General features: G+C 43.5%; 1 protein-coding gene across 3 annotated transcripts in view; it reads left to right on the plus strand.

Moving 5' to 3' along the window:
• Positions 1 to 20,157, plus strand: part of GHR (growth hormone receptor) — a 130,830-nt gene that overhangs the window by 40 nt on the left and 110,633 nt on the right. The window contains exon 1 of one of the 3 annotated variants that reach the window (XM_076363062.1): positions 270 to 365. The exons of 1 other annotated variant lie outside the window; for it this stretch is intronic. The gene's annotated coding sequence lies outside the window, so the exon portion shown is untranslated. Of the gene's footprint in view, positions 1 to 269; positions 366 to 17,128; positions 18,350 to 20,157 lie in introns of those variants that run through there. One more of the 3 variants, XM_076363063.1, reaches the window with a different exon arrangement.

The raw sequence follows: 20,157 nt of genomic DNA on the forward strand, positions 1-20,157 counted from the left end.
CGCTGCTGCTGCTGCTGCCGGCGGTGGGGAGCGGCGGTGGGGTGGGTGTGCGGGGAGGGGCGGCGGGCTGCGCTCCCCGCCGTCCCCCGCCCCGGCCTGACCTCCCCGCCCGTCCCGCCCCGCCCCGCGGGAGGGGTGCGGGCTCAGCCCCGCGCCCGGCCGCCCTCGCTCGCCGTTGTCGGTCGTGGCCGCCTCAGAAGTTGGGGCCGGCCGCGGGCGGAGGGAGCGCGATGCCCGGCGGTGCCGCCGCCGCGGCGGCCGCTCGCTGAGGCGCTCCCATGGTGCCGGCGCCCGCCGGGGGGGGGGCCGCGCCCGCCACCGCCCGCCGCGCCGCCGAAACCTGGGGGAAGTTTCTGAGCGAGTCGGTGAGTACCGAGCGGCGGCTCCGCGCCTCTCCCCGCCGGCCGCGTCCCGCGTGGGGCGGCCGCGGGGCGGCTTCCTCGCCCCCAGCCCCGGCGGCGGCGGGCCGGGGTCCGGCTCCTGTCGGGCTTCGCCTCCCGCCCGCCAGGCCCTCGCCTGAGGGTGGCGCGCGGGTTTGTGAACGGCCCCCGCGACCACGGCCGGTGTCGGAGCCCCTCCGGGCGCGGGGGCGCCCGGCGTGTCCCGCTGGCGTGGGCAGCGCGGCGCCGGACCCGGGCCGTGGCAGCGGGCGCCAGCTCCGGCCGTGGCCGCGGACCCGCGGCTGGGACGGCTGGCGGGGGGCAGGCGCGGGGGCGAAAAGTTTGGTGACCCCTCGTGCTGTGGGTGATGAGGGGGGATGACGGGGAGGGAAACATGGCCTTGGAGGTGTGGAGAAACAATGTTCTTCAGAGAAACCTTCTTCTCTGTATGGACTTGGATTTAAAAAGCGGGGTGAGAATGGTGGATGAGCTGCCAGCGTCTCAGTCTTTCCTGCCGTAATGGACCTAATCAGAGTGTCTCTTCTGTATGATTTATTCCAGTTTATACAATCTCCCCCTCCTCCCCCCCCTTTTTTTTTAACTTTTCATGCCATCTATAATTGATTGCGTTTCTTAGTGTGTGGTCCGCTGTAAGTATCACTCGGGAAAAAAAATGAAGATAATATTTTTAAAAACCAATACTGCAAATACTCTGAGCAGAAGTATACAAAACAGATTTAAACAGTATTATTGCAGAGTAGTAACTAGTGTTTTCTCACAGCAACGTCTTCAGTGATACTTGTTGCAAACTCTCACAGTGCTGATTATAGAGATCAGGTGTGTGGATGTGCATTAGTTACTCAGTGATAAATATAAGTGTTGCTGGAAGTTATTCAGACAGCTTGACATGTTTAAATAGGAACGTGGTGTCTTTCATCTCCACCACATCTCAGTCTCACATTAGTAGAATTGCTACTTGCTGTGTTAATTCAGGACGTTAGCATGTTTTAATGTTTATAAAGGACTGACAAACAAGACAGCTTGCAATGCTTCTGAGGAGTAATTTCTAAAATTGCCAGTAAATGGTAGTGGTACTTTTATTAAATATATGAAAATAACTGCTGAAACTTGCTCTAATGTATAGAGAAGTCATAGGTATCCCCCAAATATTTTGAGGTCAAATTCTCCGAGTATGGTCAAGCATTTTTTTCATTGCCATGGGCTGTTTCATTGTCTCCTGGTGCTGATGTATCTGCAGAGCACAGTGCAGCACCATGCAAATATATAAACTTGGGGGCTCTATGGAGGTGTTATTTTCTATAGCACTATGCAGCGTGGCAGCACCGCTCCCAGAGAGCGCTTGGGTGTCTGTGCCACGCTGGGTGTGTTGGGGAGATGTATGGAGCTCGATTCTGCACATTTTTACTAACTGAAGTAGCATGTGCTACTATAAGTGACCTCTTGTGCCCGTTTCCAGTAGGGAAAGCTCAAATAAATCTTTGGCAATTCCCCTATTTCTGGGTTGGTACCTTTCTTTTCCATGATCTGGAGGCGGAGGAAATATAATATATATTCATCCTTTCAGGGTATAACTTTCACTCACAGGGTCTCTTTCCCTTGACTATATCATTTCTGTTAATGTGTATATAAACTGGAGGTAGGCCTTGCTCCTATCAAATGAAGCTTCCTTTTACTGCAGAAATTGTTTTTTATCAAAGCTAGTATTTATCTTGCGCTACTAATGGAAGCATTGAGCTGAATAAATACAACATTGTGTTTCATATTTGAAATACCAGATTTCTATGGACAAAATGGAAGCTGTGACTATTTGTCATTGATAAAGCAACGTAGGCAGAGATGCTTTGATTTTGGGGGGTTTTTTTTTGGTCTGATTTAAAAAAAGTATGTTTTATCAGACACGACAGCGCTTGCATTCAGCCCAGTTGAAGCTCTTACAATCTTAAGGTAGGTGTCAAAACATTTTCAAGGCATTGCAAATAAATAAAAATGATAGGAATAACAAGAAGAGGGGGTGAAGTTGGTGGGGAAAGGAAGGGCAAGGATACCAGCAGTGCAATAATGAGTCTGCTCAGTCCATATGGGAGTCCGTAAATGATGGGTTCGCTAGAGGGTGGGGTTCCTTTTAACTAAAACAATGTTCCTTATTTTTTCACCAAACACTGATGTGATGGAAAGATGAATCTTTGGCCCAGCAGAGCTGGGATGGTAATTCTGGGAAGAGGGCAGCGTGAGGAAAGCAGGCAGAGAGGCAGCAGGGCTCCCACTCCAGTCATGGCAAAGGCGAAAGGCTGACGCAACGAGATACTAGCTTGGCAGGAACAGATTTATGTCAGGACTTGAAGGAACACTGTGTGCTCAAATTGTTTATCACAAGGGAAATCTTTCTTTATTGTATATGAATCCCAATTTAAGTTCTTTGTATGAGGTGGGCGTTTGTTTACACATCATTTTAATTCATGAGAGATGTAACAAGCATCCTCTTACCAAAGAGCTGGTTCTCAATGTATGAGAAACAGTTTTTCCCAGTTAATTGTGAAGGCGGTTTCATGACAGAGATGGATGTTGTCCATATCACATTTACTGCAGATTATGAAATGAAGATACATTTAAGGGTGATATTTTATTGACCTTTAGAAAGCAGGTATTCTATTGAAAAGAAAGTCATCACCAGAAACTTTATTTTTTTTATTAATAAGTTAATATAAACTTCAGAAACGCTTCACAGTAGCCGGTGATTTACAACAGGATGAGACTTAATGTTTGCCGAGCATTTCAGAGGTACAATGTTGTGAGGATGTAAAGGACAATTAAAATTATTTTTACTGAAGGAATAACTGCTGGAAAACACTCTTGTCCAGTCTTCTACTTCAAGCAGTAATGGTCACTGATGCATGAGATACTTGTATTAAATGTGTGGATGCACGTGCACACGCACTTGGTTCAGAGTAACCTTTCAGGTGTAAGGTCTCACTTCATTTGTTATCCACGTAGTCAGTACCTGAAGGATTATAGCAGTAATCAAGCATTTATGAGCTTTAAAATTCCGTCTGTCATGCTATTCATACTTATCATGCTAGTGATATGTTAGACATTTATGTTAGTCTTTTGACTTTCCAAAAAATCCACTGACCGTGATGCCAACATCTGTATCTTCTAAATCATGCTCAGTTTTATAACTGAGCTATTAAGATACTCCTATTTGTAACAATACAGTCTGCAATGTAGTCTTTTGTCCTGCTACGTGTCTGACCTAGTGGTTATGTTTTGTGGAAGGGATCCACTGCGTGGGATCGTGGTCATATGGGGAAGGTTATACAGGGCTGTATGGAGGATGCTGGAGATGTGGTGGAGATGACAAACTCTGTGCGGGGAATGCAGATGGGAGGATATGGAGCTCTGGTAAATTCAGCAGAAAATTTTAACCTCTCTGCATTAAGAGACTAAACACAGCACCCATTCTTCTGGTGTGGAAGGAGTTAGGCTTTCCCGTCTCTCCTTTTCTGTAGCCATTTAGAGAGAGACACAGTGTTAGGGTATCACAGTGCTAGACCTGCTAGGACTGTGCATCACGCACAGGTGACTACCTAGGGTGGGTGCATAATGTGGGACGCTGAACTCAGAAAGTGCAAAGAGAAGATGCTTCACCAGCTTTACACTCATTAAAACGGAAGATTTTTGTCTCTGATCACTTAATAAGCTTACTGCTTGTAATCCTAGAACAAAGATGATATATGAAGACATAAATATGAATCATCAGTTGCATTTGGGTACCATTTAAACACTGGACAGTAATAGGGGTGGAGATAATTAACATTTAGAACTTTAAAAGCTGTTTAAATACTGTCATAAATCCATTGCAGCTTTCAAACTCAGGTTATAAGTAGTCAGTCCAAACATAAAGTAATATTTCAGGATGCTCTACAGAGTAATTTTGTGCATTACAGGTTTGTCAGCAGCTAACACGCAACAACTCTGAGGGGTAGTTGGAAAGAGGTTATTAATAACAGCCGTCATGTTGCATCATTCAAGCGCTTAAACTGAGTTTGAAGTTCTACTGCCTCAGGAGAAAATGAGATTGGTAAAACTTGGTCCTTCAGTAGGAGAAAAATCAGATCCTGACCTGTTATCAGGAGCTGTTCCAGGACTGTGCTCACTGGCTAGTGGCTTGGACCCCAGGCTGTCATAGCATTGTGGTCCTGGGCAGCCCGATATAGTCACTCAGTACTCCAGTTTTTGCAGTGGTGCTGGTTCAGGTCTGGCCAGCCTAGAATTTGGGGAGAACAGAAGTATTTTCACCTGTTCTTCTCCAGGTAGAGACATCCATTGGCTGTTTCTAGCCTTGAAAGTCTGCTGCACCTATAAAATGGTGGGTTCGTTCAAATCGCAGTGGGATGGCTCCACATTCCAGTAGATGTCTAGGATGCATTGATGGTACCCTGTAGGTAGAAAATGTACCTGTGTTAGTTCTGTGAACGGGTGTCTGTGTGCCTGACCAGTATGCAACAGTTTTGGGTTTTAATTGGTACATGATTCATCTCTACAACCTTACTGATGTAGCCAAACAACTCCTTTTGTGCCTGTTGGAGTTTGGGGATTGGGTAGCGATAGTCTGACTGTGAAAGAGACTCTGTAGGCCAGGAGAAACAGACTGAAAGAACCAACAAATTTTATTTTAGCTGTCTTTGTTAAATGAGCATGCTTGTCAGTTTTTGCTTCACTTCACGAACTGCACGCCTTATTCCCAGATGCTCTCAAATGTTCAGCTAGCAGCCTGATTTCTGCTATATTTCATGTTTTTTCTTTTTTTGCCTGCCTTTTTAACACACACATAGGAATTTGTCAGTGTTACCTTGAGAATGAATTGGTGCAGTGGGCTCTCCTTTATCGCATGACTGCAAATATTGTTTGAATTTGGTACCGAATGCTTATTAAATTGTGTTTGCTCAAGAACCATGTTACGAACCTACTTTATAATTGTTTTGAGCGATGTCTTGTATACTGTTTTCATCCAAAAAAGCTTGAACTGTTTGGTGTTTTGACTGTTCATGAGATTGCTAGTGGCTTTATGTGATGCTGTAAAAAGTGAGTGAAAGGAAAGCAGGATTCCTTCTAGATTGTGGTTCTTGTCTCTTGCTTAGCATGAGTTGAAGAGGACTGATTGTGATTACATTTGGGACCATGCTTTATCTGTTCTGCCTAGAGTAAGGAAGGTCTGGGATGAGGATCGAAAGGAAAAAAGCAATTAGAAGGAATGAGCTGCTGTATCTTTGGCTTTGATTACTTTTTATGGATGAGCCTAGTAAGGTATATCTGGGGAATGCTATGGAACTTTCACTTACAAAGAAACACCCAAGAAAACCATCGCTTTTGTAATGACTGTGATGGTTTGAATTCGGGCACAGAGCAGCTCTAAGGACTAAGTCAGATGTTAAGTAAACAGGGCAGAATACAGCGCAGTCAGGACTCCACGAGCCCATCTGTACTTCACAGCATGTGCAGATCAAGCCCAGTGAGCTGTGCTTATGCTGGAGCCTTGGTCTTCCAGGTTGAGTCCTGGCTTTTGTAGGGCATATGCTAGGGTCATGCTTGCCGCAGTGAGTTGAGCCACTGAAAGGAATGATGTACAGCGTGCAGTGGGAAATCCTGCTCTTTTTTCTTGAATCTGTTTGCAGTTTTTATCTCATCCACACACATAACTGAAACACATGCAGCTAATGCTTTTCAGACTTGACTTGTGCTTGTTCCAAACAGTGCCAACCTGCTGGTCCAGTACATGTGGATGAACTGTTCTTACTCATGGCCGCAACGTTACTGCAATAGGATCAGAGATAGTGTGCGAGACAGCACTTTATGCTTTTTAGCTGTGATTTCTGACCTTTGGAGAGCAGCAGTGAGTCTCTGGGTCTGCTTGTGCTGGGTGGTGGTAGTAAACGCTGCACAGGAGTGACGCTTGTTACGTGATACTGTCACTGCTGGCCTCCTGTACGCCGGCCAGTTCTGCTCATGCAGGACAGCGTGTACGGCATGGAGGGACTGCAGCCCAGGACAGGGAGAAATGGCCCCTCCACCTCCCGGTGAGGAAGGCTATTTTTGTGGAACCGTGTGGTAAGCCCTGGTATCTTCCAGCACTAAGGTGCAGTTAATAAGGGTGGCCACATCAGTTCAGAAACCATTTCAGAAAAAGCAGTCCCTGTTGTAAAGCAGCCTGTGCCTTGTTACTGCTGGTTCTTAGTTAAGTATTTTGCTTGAATAGCCGATTTCCTTGAAGTAATAAATAGCTTTGAGAGAATGAGTTTCTTTGATTGTACTGGGTCCAGACACGCTTTTTTCAGTAGAATGTAATTTATCCACCACAAGGCACACATAAGTGTCTTAACTACAGTGGATACTGCTTGATTGTTCTTAAGGCTTTGGCTGACCACAAGGATGCCGGTGGTGACATTAAGGAAGGATGGCATTCACCTGTTTAAGTGGTGTGAGGGGCCTGCCTAACTTGCATCGGAGCAAGGAGGAAAGCAAGAATACTTTCATGAAGATGCTTTATACATCATTGGTTTTTCAGGCTTATTATGTATAACTGTGTAGAACCTGTATCTGACGTACAAGGGAAATAAGCAATACATTGTGCCCTTGTATCTTTGATCCAGCTTATGGCATAGATGAATGCGCTTAATGCCATGATGGAAAAAGTAATGCTGTTTACTGTTGCGCCCTTGCATTTGTTGTAGCCTGTTCTATTGCTTTTTTCCAATTATAAAAAAGTTAATGTTTTATTAAAGTAACCAAAAGTATTGTGAAAATGATTGCAGGTCCCTTTTCCTCTCCTGTTCTACTACTGCAGACAGAGGGCTCTCTCTGTAAGAGCCCAAGGGAACTTTATGGATCCAGTGGGAATAAAAAGTCCATCCATCAAAAAGAAAGAACATAGGATTTAGGACGAGAGACTCCTCATGACTAATTGTTCACATTGACATTAAACAGTATAATGGAAATCTTCATACAGAAACTTCTGTAGTCATACTCCTGTTTTGTATGCTGAGGTATGAATTACAGATATGATTCTTTTTTTTTAAAGCATTTTGGCCTATCATTTGAATGTTATTTCAAGCCTAAGGAACCTGAGAGCCTGGTTAACCACAGGAGATCTCAGAGTAGAGGAGGGAAGCGGTTTTCCACAGTGGGCAAGCATGTTCTACAGGTGTTTCGGTTTGCTAAATCATGCAGAAAAGGAGAGGAGATTTTATGGTGTGAGGGATCAAGAGCCAGGGACTGCATACAAGTAGTGGATAATTTTTGAAACAAAATGGAATATGTGTAAGTAAAAAGACCAGGACATGAAAGCCTGGGGAACTGTTGGATGATGTTGGAAAGACTGAAGTTACAGACTTTGAACTGTTTGGTTCCACTATCTTAAGGGGAAAACTGAACATTATGTGACTAGTAATCAAAAGGACATGTTTAAGACTAAGTGTAATGATTTGTTTAAGGATGTTCGAGACAGCTGGACTAAAACACAGTAAAAAACCCAAAACCCTCAAGATTATTTAAAAATTCAAATGTAACTTGAATTGCACCCAGAAGTATATTTTCATACTGATTTTTTAAAAGATTTTATTTTTTTATTATTATAAAGATTATGCCACTTATGGGTAGAGCTGTGGTAGGAGTAGAAATGTTTCTGGTAGTGTAGGACTTGTTTTGCCAGAGGCTAGCATTGCTATGCTTTCCAAATGGCATATTGGTTGCAGTGTTTTGTAGGAACCTGTCAGTGCAACAACTTGTAAAAAACACAGGGAACAGAAAGATGGTATTTTTGCAACAAACAACTGATGTCTTTCACCAGCTCATTTTATATGTGAGTAGTTGGTACACATACTGTTTGTTTATATTGCAGTTTTTGTTTTATTTACTGATGCTGAAGTGTGAATAAATGTAAGATGTCAATAAAAATGACTGGCACCATTTGTTGTTAAGGCTGAAACAGAAGAGGTATCTCTCACTAGTCATTTATTTGTTTGGATTTTTTAAACTGATTTTAAAAGGTTCCTGCCAAGGAGCCTGATCTGACAAGAAGCTGTGGCTTGGTAATCCTGTTCGTGTGAAGCAGATGTGTGCACTTATGGGCAAAAGAAGAATCAACCCTCCCACCCTCTACATCTCAGACACCTGCACTGACCAGATATCTTGAAAATTGGCACAAGAAGTACATTCATTCCTGTTCAGATTGAGCAGTACTACAGAGCAGCGACCTCGGCTGTGGCTTCTGGATCTGCAGGTCACACAGCTGTCTGTTCTTGGGGCTTTTCGTTTGCTCCATTGGGGGTGGCCAGGCTTCTCTGCCCTGGCGCCACATGCCAAAACCTTCGCTCAGCTGAGGGCAAGAGTTGAATAGGCTTAGTCAAATAATTTTTTTTTAATTTAATTTTTAACCCTTAAACACCTTCTAGCGGGGTACAAACCATATTAGAAATTTCTTATGTTTGTATTACAGTATATATAAACATCCTTTATGTTCTCATTTTTTATAGGCTCTCTAGGTTGAAAGCCTCTGTAACCTAGTAGAGTGACATTCATTAGAGTTACTGACTCTTATTCTGTGGAAAAGTTACCATGAAGGGTCTGGAGAACAAGGCTTACGAGGAGCGGCTGAGGGAACTGGGACTGTTCAGCCTGGAGAAGAGGAGGCTGAGGGGAGACCTCATCGCTCTCTACAACTGCCTGAAAGGAGGTTGTAGCGAGGTGGGTGTCGGTCTCTTCTCCCAAGTAACAAGCGATAGGACGAGAGGAAATGGCCTGAAGTTGTGCCAGGGGAGGTTTAGATTGGACGTGAGGAAAAATTTCTTTACTGAAAGAATGGTGAAACATTGGAACAGGCTGCCCAGGGAAGTGGTTGAGTCCCCATCCCTGGAGGTATTTAAAAGACGTGTAGATGAGGCGCTTAGGGACATGGTTTAGTGAGCATGGTGGTGTTGGGTCGACGGTTGGACTTGATGATCTTGGAGGTCTTTTCCAACCTTAATGATTCTATGATTCTATGACCCAGCCTGCCAGAGAGGGTGCAGAGTAACAGATGGAGCAGGGAGGGAGGAACACTTTTAAACTCTGCTGTGTTGGTGTCAATACCGGCCATGAAGGAGAAGGTGGCAGATTACTTGCAGGGGCTTCTGTAGGAGGCTTTCTTATTTTCTTCTGACTGTTTTTAAGCAGTCGTATTACATAATTGACAAAGACGAATACCAGAATGGTGATCCACAGCTTACTGGACATACAGTAAAATTTCAGCACATCTTTAACAGAACAATCCATAAAGAAGAAAAATGGATCCAGATTATTGACCTGTGTGTTTCTTTATTGTATACAATCCATGTTGAGCCTCATGTTGTCATTATTTTAATAGACCTAGCAAAGTTACTTCCTTCAGTTTATTCCAGCTCTTCTGACTGAAAGTTGGCTTTCAGTCTTGGGTAAGATTTTCTGAATTGTGTGGATTAGAGAAAGCATGGAAGGACTGACAGAAGCTGCTTTTACAGGACGAATGAGCAATCTTTATCTCTTGCCACATCATTGTGCTTTGGCAGGGTGGCTCTGGTGGGCACCAGCAAAACCCTGTGTTTGTGCTGTTGCTTCGTATCGTAGTAGATTGGTATTTTTCAGATGCTCTGATTCCTCCCTACCTTAACAATACAGATAGGTGCTCTGAAAAAATGTTATTAAAATTCCCAGTCAGAAGCAGCGCAGTTGTTCACACGCTGTGGCTTGTGGAGCACTTCCAGACAACGCAGACTGAAGCCAGCTTGGGGAAAGTGCTGAGCTGTGCTCAGCCAGAGGAGACGGCAGCTGGGGCTTCAATTGCCCATTCAGCAGCCTGCGAGCACAGCTGCCTGCGCGCCATCCCCCATTCCTCCCTGGCCCCTCTCCCTGGGCTGCTGCTGAGCAGAAATTGAAGTCTCTCTGAGTTTGTGCTAATGTATGTGAACTCAGCAGTCGGTTTCCTCTGATAGCAGTACAGGAGAAGCAGCAGATGATAAAGCCCACTTGTTAAGTGTACCTTAGAGAGCAGAGCTGCAGAAGCTGGTGGATGTGTGGCACCGGTGGAGGTGGAAGCTTGCTAATAGAGAATAGCAGGAAGCCTGAACATGCAGTTGTATTCATTATGGCAATTACTGGACAGGAATAAGGCATCTTCTGGGGAAAGATGAATGTTAATCTGCATTTTGTTCTGTCGGTGCAGTTTGTGGTGCAGCTGGCTGGTAATCATTTGTAGGTGCTATAATCACCCAAACAATACCGGAGGAATTCAGAGATTTGAAAAGCAAAACAACAAAAAAGCATCGAAATCACAGTGAACAGGCTAGCATTGATTCTCTACCTTGCATAAGCTTTCTGGGATGCGTTAAGGGACTGAGACATGAAGAGTAGACAGTAATACTAACACTGTAGATCAAGGATGGAGGGTATGTACTTCTAAGTGAACAGCACAGACCTTTTTGGATGTTCTACATTATAAATAGTTGCTTATCGGCAGCTCTGGCTTTGGGCCTTGATTTTGACCCCTACTGTTCTTATAATTCATTCCTTTGTCTTTGTCTTAGCAGAGCACTTCAGTTAGTACAGAAGAGGACTAATGCCATTTATTATGTTGTTTTGTCATTCAAAAGGGTAAAAACAAACAGAACTGCTCATATTCCCTTGACTTTTTCTTCGCAGACCCATGTGTGTCTGGTGGGTGAGGGATGGTGCTTTCAAAACCCTGCTGGTAACTCCTTTCTGAGGAGTGACACGGGACCTTACTGGGCTATAGGTAGGGAACTTTCTGCAGATAGCGTTACAAACTTTGGATATATTATGTAGTGTTAGTATTTCTGGCCACTGTTTGGCTCAAAGGCATATCCATGGACATGAAATGCTGGCTGCTCTTCTTCCCCTTATTACCAGCAAGTCACTGTGTAGAACACAGTCATTTAATTGTAATAAATTTAAGCAAATGTTGAAATGGTAAAGAAGTGCCACATGGACCATTAGAAATAATAATCATGGGATCAAGAAGACCCACAACAGTAGTGTTTCATCTTAAGCTATTCATACAGTCGGGCACTGAGGAGTTGTGAAGGAAATTCAAAACAACCTCTCCCAAGTTTTGCCAAGATGACTTAGTGGAACCACTTGTTGCCAGATGCTGATGCTGAATGAGAGAGAACAGCAGCCACCACTGGGGGGATTAGTTTTCTGAAATTAGTCAGTCAATTAGCAGTCCAGTTGTTGTAGGGGTTTATTAATACTCTGTTCACTACCCTACAGTTTGAATGACAAGCAAGCAGGTAGAAATTATATTTATGAGGAAACTTTCTCACCTATTCTGTTAGCTCTGGGAATACATACAGCATCTTTTATTTGGCAGTTTAATGTAGCTGTGAAAAAGGGATTGTAGCATAGATTGTAGGATCGTCATGAAAGATTTGGTCTGCATTTCCCAAGCAGTAGCTCCTGGAAGCAATATGCAGCTTGTGGCTAGGAACAGGGCCATATCCCTGGCCATGACTGCAAGGGAGGCTCCACAGTGAGCTCAGAAAGACCTCAGCCAGACATAAGCCTTCAGAGCTTGCACTCATGGCACTGGTTTCCAAACCATAACAGGACCACTACAGCTGTTCTGTTTTGTTTTGGTTTGGTTTTTTTTCCCTCTTAGAACAGGGGAATTCTTGGTTGAATGTTTGGGTGTTGTTTTGAATGTATTGTGCTCTTAGTTTTTATGCAGTCTTGGAATTAGTAATAAGCCAGGTGCTGCTTGTATTTCACGGATGCTGTATCCAACCCAAGAGTCCAGGGAACCTACAAACAGACTATTCCTTTTCTTCAAGTCATTCTCTTCAGCAGTAGCATGAACTGAAAGGTTTACATGAATGAAAGATTCATGGCCAAGTATGAAGTTAGTATTAAAGTTGTCTGCTGATCAGACCCCCTTGAGCAGTTCGTTAATAAGGAAGTGAAAATCCAGCACTATACTGACTAAATATATGTAATTGCTTCAATGGTAGGTGCTGCTGGGAGGAATCTAGCATCCTTTCTGGAGCCTGGTTTGTTGATTATTTTATGACCCAGTTGGCAGCAAGCCTGTCTTGTGAGGCACAGGACAATAATATCCTGCATAGCTACTTTGCTAAGTAATTGAAATACAGTGCCAACATTATTGGGGACAGATATGTATTCGATAACCTGTTGCTGCCAAATTGCGTGATAAAAAGAACAACTTTTTTCCATCATAAAACGTTCCTGCATTGTTCATCAGCAAGCTGAGCCTGAGGAACTCTGCTTCTGGTAAGATTTAAGGGAGAGTTTCTAGTCAAGGTGTCAATAGGCACGTCCTGTCGCTCACTAGCAAATCTGCTTATTCTGAAGTTTTCCATACTGTACTAGAAATCTAGGCATTTACTCAAAATTCAGCATACTTTCAGAAAATTCAGATTGTGGTGTCAAATTTATTTTAAAGATAAATCCAGAAAAACTTAACCAAACACCACCAGTAGGTATCCTCTTAGATAATCTTAATTTCTAACTCTGGTCTCTGCCACATGATGACCTACCTGCAGGAAATGAGCACTTCTTCACCAATCGCAGAATGGCTAAAAGCTCGCTTTTGGGCAAAAATGGGAATCTGGCAGGGCGCAAGTGCAAACCAGTCTCTCTGTGGAGACTTACCTGCAGGCCCTCTGATGTGATGGTTCTTCCTCTGCAAAGTTAATGTAGGCACCTGGTGTGGTTAGTCTGATCTTCTTTCCTCTGTTTAAATTTCTCTGTTGTCTGAACTCTGTCTGATAAGTAGATTGGCACATGTCTCATTTTTCAAATTAGTCATGCCAGCTATGCATAAAAGAGCTGGAGCAAAAGCATTCCATATCCGTTGTTAAGTGTTTTATTTTCCAGACTAAAAACTGAATACTTGCAGCTCACATGTCATTATATGCTTGTCATTCCTAATTACTTTCTGGCATGTTCCTGGGTGTTTTGTAGACAGGAAAATATATTTGATTTTTTTTTTAAACACACAGCTGAAATGCCTCCATAACTAAGAAAACAAAAAAAAAATTTCTGTGAGGTGGAAAACTATTGGGAGAAATACTCCAAAAGAGTAACTTGCTTCGTCTCTTTATTACCAGTAAGCATTTTGTCCTGAAAGAATGAGACTGTTACATTTCATAACTGGAAATTAGACTTCAAGCATATTTGGTTATTTTCAGAGCATGTAAGTGTGTGATTTTTCCGTGCAGCTATTCTATATACTGCAGCATGTTTTACCAAAGGAGAATGTGGTGTTTGCATACCAGATGTTACACACACAAATTTATAAATGTACACAGAAGCAGATTTGCAGTTCTGACCCTTGAGATACGCTACCAGCGAGCTACAATAACTCCCCTGAGGCTGGTGGTAAACAGAAACTGCATCAGTGAAAAAATGGGAGTTTCCCAGCTGGCATTCCCTTTGTTTCTTGGGATTTTATTCTCTCTTGATTGTCAGTTGACAACTTGACTACCCTGACAATGTGCTGGAGTATCAGAAGCCTATTATCTCCCCAAAGAGCTGCGGTTCTTGAGTCTGAAGGTAAATCTTCGGAGTCACCGCAATTAAGAGTGACGCAGCTTTGTGGAGCACGTGTCAATACGCAGGCTGCTTAAGATAGATTCAGATGTGAAATACATTGGAAGTCTGTGGCCGGAAGTTAAAGGCAAATATGTTCTATGTAAGATTGATTAACTGGAGAGGCTCTCGTTTCTCTGCTGTCAGGGCTGCAGCGTACACCATGGTGTAGGGTGCCCGAGCTGCATCCCTGGCTGGGAGCAGGGTTTTCACTGGGCTGATGCAACTTGTCCCACAGCTGCCTGGTAGCAGGAGAGGTTGGGAGCCTGTAGCAGGGGGCTGCTTTGTCATCAGGAACGGCTAGTCAGCTCCTTTTGGCAGCAGCCCACAGCCAGGTTGGCTTTGGCCAGGCACAAAGCTGCTTTTCAACAGCCCCACGTACCAGGTGCTGCCAGCCTTGTTGCAGGGCTGGGGCTAGAGGCAGCCTTGGGGCAGCTGGAGCCCTGGGCAAAGGGGGCCATTGGGATCTGCTCTCAGTCACCTGCAAGGTGGCCCACGTTCATCGTGTGACCCAAAGGCTTGTGTATCCAGGGACAAGGGATCTGAGAGCTCTACAGCCAGGGCATTGCAATCAAAGACAAATCTTAGGCAGGCAGGGGTGGGCAGGATTTAGCTGTAGCAGCAGATGGGAAACGTGACCTAACGGTGGCTGGTCTGTCTGGGCGGTATCATAAGCTTGTTAAAATTGCTGAAGAGTACTCACATGATGTAATATTAAGTATCTGCACTAGATACCTGGATTATTCGCCTTCTGTAAAGACTCTACTGACTATGATAAGCCTAAGACCTTAATTCAGCCACCTCAGTTTAGTGCCTGCTCTTCAATGGTATGTGCAGAATTTCCCTGGTATGTGCCGTCTGCTGTGATAAACAGGAGCAAAGACTCTTGCCTCAGGTGACAATAATTTATTACTAATACAGTGTCATAGCCATAGTTTGCAATTCAGTCAACTATGCTAAACAAATATGAAGATACCTGCCCTAGAGAACCGGCAGGCGGCATTCAGGAATGGCAGGATAATTTACGGTGCCGAACAAAACAAATACAGTCACATGCGGCTGCGCTGCATGCTGATTACTTGTGCTTTTAATATTTTTTTTTGTTGGCCGTATGCCTCCTGAAATCTGACACTCCCCAGTATTAGTTGCCTCTTTGTGCCTTGTTAAAACAGCTGTAGGAAAATATTTTTCTGAAATCTGAGGTTTTAAGCAAATTTTGAATATAGCCTGATGAGGTATGACAGTGAAGGAATCCTTGAATATTTAATTTAGAGTGAAGATAATTAGTCTCTTCTGTGCAGTGAAGTATGTAAGCTTTTCATTATAAGCTTGCCTCTAATGGGATGAAATAAAGTAGTAATTTTTCTGGAAAAACAAAGTTTTCAAGAAACCAAGCCAGCTAATAATTTTGGGTTGAATTAGACTAATAGTTTTACCTCTTAGAAGTAGCTGGGACTATATAACTCATAAATGCTGGACTGGTTAAACACATTTTAAATAAAAATCAATTTTTCAGTCTGAAGCATGATTTTAATGAGTTAAAAACAGCTAAACAAAAGTCATTTCAAATAAATTCAAATAATAAGTTCAAATATTTTCAAGTGTATTCAAATAAATGAAAATACTTTTTATTTTGCATTGCATAAAATGATATAAGTTGACTAGAAATAAAAATCTCAGTCCTTCCATAGAACTATATATCAGTATGAATGGAGCCAGTTGAATTTTTTTTCATCACACCAAAAAGATGTGTTACTGAACTGGTTTTTGCTGTTAGGCTAACTGCTGTCAGTTTTCTTTTATAGAGAGGCTGGTGTTTTTATGATGTTCATGAAGATACTAAAATGCGTTGAAACAGATAGAATTTTACTAAATGATTATTTACTGATGCCAGCTATTGATTGTGCAAGATAATAATCTCGGATAAGGATTATGGTAGACATAACGCTGCTGATGATCATACCATGGCAGGCACTGAGTGGACACACCTCCCTGTCCTTGAAGAGTTTGCAGCATGGACAGGGAAGCTGTCACCCCTCGTGTGGATGGGACAGCGGAGCCCCAGAGCACTTCTGAGTGAGCTCCACAGGGTCTGCGGAGGCTCTGCAGCACTGCAGGGTTGTTTTGCTTTTCTTAGTTACCTAGCTGGAAAGTTATTAAAAAAACCTTCTTCACTGCAGTCGGTGCTCGTGATAGCATGGCAGCCACGGCGAGCCACCGACCACTGCTTCCTCTGCAACAGCCTCTCCAGGCTGCAAGGCTTTGCGCTTGCCTCTCTTCTCCTGCTCCCCCAAACGTCTCATGTCTCTTCTGTAAGCCAAATGCCACACTCTAAACCTTTCTCCGCTGGACAGCTTTTCTGAATCATAGAATCATAGAGGTTGGAAAAGACCTTTAAGATCATCGAGTCCAACCGTCAACCCAACACCACCATGCCCACTAAACCATGTCCCTAAGCGCCTCATCTACTCGTCTTTTAAATACCTCCAGGGATGGGGACTCCACCACTTCCCTGGGCAGCCTGTTCCAATGTTTCACCACTCTTTCAGTAAAGAAATTTTTCCTTACATCCAATCTAAACCTCCCCTGCCGCAACTTGAGGCCATTTCCTCTCGTCCTATCGCTAGTTACTTGGGAGAAGAGACCGACACCCACCTCGCTACAACCTCCTTTCAGGTAGTTGTAGAGAGCGATGAGGTCTCCCCTCAGCCTCCTTTTCTCCAGGCTAAACAGTCCCAGTTCCCTCAGCCGCTCCTCAGAAGACTTGTTCTCCAGACCCCTCACCAGCCTCGTTGCCCTTCTCTGGACACGCTCCAGCACTTCATATGAACTTCATATCTTCATTGCCCTCTTCTGCGTACTCTTTGGTTTGGCAACAGCATTGGAAAGGAGAAGCAGCCCAAAGGGAAAGTGGTGTTTAGTAGCACCTGGGAGTGGGGCAACTAATCGCCCCTCTTGCGTGTGCTGCTCCTGTTAATGCGCTACAGAATTCCTGGTGCCTGTGAGACAATGGCATGTTGTCATTGACTCACATTCAGTTTGTGGTTTACTCCAAACACCCTTTTTTTTTTTTTTTTTTTTAAAAAAATGCTGCCTAGCCTGTTACTCCTTACTTACATTGGTCAGTGGTGGAATATGACACTCTGACATTTAATCTTGTAATAAAGCAGTGAGAAAACTGTCTTGAATCGTGGGAAATCCCTAGATGTAGTCACTTTTAAATTTGTTTTTTGTTTAAACACTGCCCAAAATAAATTTGTGTTAGAAGAAGCTTCAGACTGAAAAATGCTTTAGCGAAATACACAAAATCCATCTTTATTTCCAGGTTAGGGGTGGGCATAACAGGTTTTGCTGTGGATCTGGACAGGTCCCATGGCTGCATTAGCGTGACATTGGTGCCCTGCTGCTGGCACTATCCTTTGTCAGAGCAAACGCTCAAAGTCCTGTTTGGTTTTTGGTCAGTAAAGATGCTGGCACTGCTTTTTTCATGGATTAAGGTGATAACTGTGGTGGCCAAACTAAGCTTCTGAAAGTATAGTTTCCCCTTTGGCCCTAACTGCTACTTATAAAACTTTGCAAATACAGCTCCTAAGCTGGCAGGCTGGTTTTCTTCAGCTAGAGGGTAAGCCCTTCTAAGAGCTTTTGGTCTCCCTGAGGTTTATTGCAAAATGAGAATGTTCCCTTTGTCTCTGGCATCAACTCAGGTTTGTAAACTTTGTTAACCAAAGAAATACTGAGTTCATATTCCAAAATACTTGGAATCTGGTTGTTGACTTTTGGGTACACAGGGCTGTTGCTCTCACTCAGCACAGTTTTGCCCTTAAACTTCCGGATGATCCCTGTACACATTTTCTTGTTTATTCCCTTTTCTGTCAGAGAGCTTGTTCCTGGAAAATCGAACATGAGCACAGTTTCCAAATTGTGCTGAGGGTGATCGTTCTCTTTTGCTGTGAGAGCATTTGGTGGGACAGATAGTGGACATTTTGCACATTACTGATTTTTTAGCACTGCGGATGGGAGTATTTGAATTACCAGAGACAATGAATGGATGGGGTGCATACCTAGAGAGGGAGATTGGCAGATAGGACATGGGTATGGGGTTCAGCTGGGGGTTTCTGCCTGTAGGGCAAGTGGAAGGGGGTGGTAGCTGGGAGGGTCTGCGGCAGGCAATACTGGCCAGTACTCATCTCCTGACCTTCACCTGCTCTCCTTGGCACAGCTTGCCCCCCTGTTCTCCAGCCCGTCTCCTTCTCTTGGACATCACAGCTTCTTTCTTCCTTTAAAGTTGACCTTGACTGCACGTGTGCCGAAAGGTGAGCTCCCATTGATAAGCCTGCTTCTTTGTCTTGGCTGGGCTCCCGATCCAGGTGCTGGATTATCTTATCTTTTAATTGTTATTTTCTTGGTTTTGGGGGGATGGGAAGGACAGAAGGCAATGCCAGATTATAAGGACTGGTTTACAGAGACTTTGAAGGTGGAGCTGTTCAGTATTGAGGAATAATGTTTTTTCTTTGTACAGCATTAATCAATTTGCATTCCATTTTCACCATGACGGCTCAGATATAATTACTCCGTACCATGGGCTACTTAGATGAGTACTGTATATTCAAGTGAACTTTGTAACCTGCTAAATGAATCACACGGAGAAAGTTAATGCTATTTATATTTAATTAAAAATTTGCAAACCAGGCAGGAGGGAAGAGTGTACACAAAAGCAATGTTACCCTTTATGTTCAAGCTAATCAAGGGAAGCCTGGTATCTTTTTGAGAGATGATGAGTACGAGCTTCTGCTACAGCCAACAGACTCTAATAAAGGGGTTGATTTTTAAAAAGGACACTGCCCACTTGAATATTGTGAAGTTCAGTAATGTTAAAAAAAAATGCCTGATCGGGGGTATAGTCTCCCTTTTCTGGTTGGCCCTGCTTATTTCTTGATAATGTCATCTTCGGGGGGGGGGCTGAAAAGAGGTGAATGCATATAGAAGGTTCATTCTGTCTGTTTTACTCCCTGTATACCTCCATGTCTATTTAGCACCTTGCTAGAGATTTGATCTTGCACATGGTGCTATAAAATGCCTGAAAGCATTTCATTTTTAAAGAGGTGCAGTATGCCTTTCTCTTCCTTTTAATGAAAGTTTATAGCTTTCCTTGTTGCCTACAGAATTTTGCAAATGTGAATCCTAAAGGCTGAGGCCCCAGGAGAAATAAGAAAGCTCATTTTTAAGCACAGTTTTAAGCCAACCTTAGGAATGTTGAATGCCTGTGGTAAGCTTGGCAAGTCAAGTAACTTCTTAATACAATCCCATTCACTGTCTTTGGTGTAGGAATGCCTCACCTACTTAAAACAAAGAGAGTAGAAACAGCATCTTCCTCAACCTGTGAGCAAACTGATTTACAGATATACACGTTGTGTATTAGTTGCTCTCTATATGTGGACGCTACTTAGGTCCAGATCCTGCAGTGAGATTTCTAAGCATAAGCCACTGTTAAAATCACTGGCGCAGGCTGAGGAGGCATGCACCTCTCTGAAAAAGGCTCGTTTCATGTCTGGGCAGTGCTGAGGGAGAGCAACAAGGCATGTTTTAGCATGGAAATGCTGGACAGCCCGTTTCAAGTGCAGGGAAGGGACAGGAAGTTCTTAGTAGTAAAACTACTGTGTAGGACTGAGTCATACTTGTTTATATATAAAAAATGAGTTTTGTTAAAATAAGCAGCAGTTGTGTTTGCTTGCTGGAATTCTCTCAGTTAAATTGCTATTTCAGGAGAAAGAGCGTGCTCCTGATTAATAGGACGTTATCCAAACCTTACCAAAGTACAGGAATTTCAGAGCATTTCAGAGTTAAGCTGCTTTTAAAAGTGAAGAAATCATCTTGCCCTCTGTTCTTTCTACTGTTTCTTTAAGCAACAATTAAACCATCCAACTCTCAATGCCACTTACCATTGGGAGAGATATTAACACCGAGCTGGAAAACAGTTTTGCCCTTTGCAATTTATAGGTACCTTCAGGGTAGTGATAAATGGCCTCTGTTAAAAAGAGAGATAATTGTGTTTAGTTGATTGTAGTGGAGGGGGTTTTGCCTTTTTAATTGTACTACCTAAGCTGTTTTCCTCTTCAAAGAG

Source organism: Aptenodytes patagonicus, chromosome Z, assembly GCF_965638725.1.
Source record: "Aptenodytes patagonicus chromosome Z, bAptPat1.pri.cur, whole genome shotgun sequence".
Classification (NCBI taxonomy): Eukaryota; Metazoa; Chordata; class Aves; order Sphenisciformes; family Spheniscidae; genus Aptenodytes; species Aptenodytes patagonicus.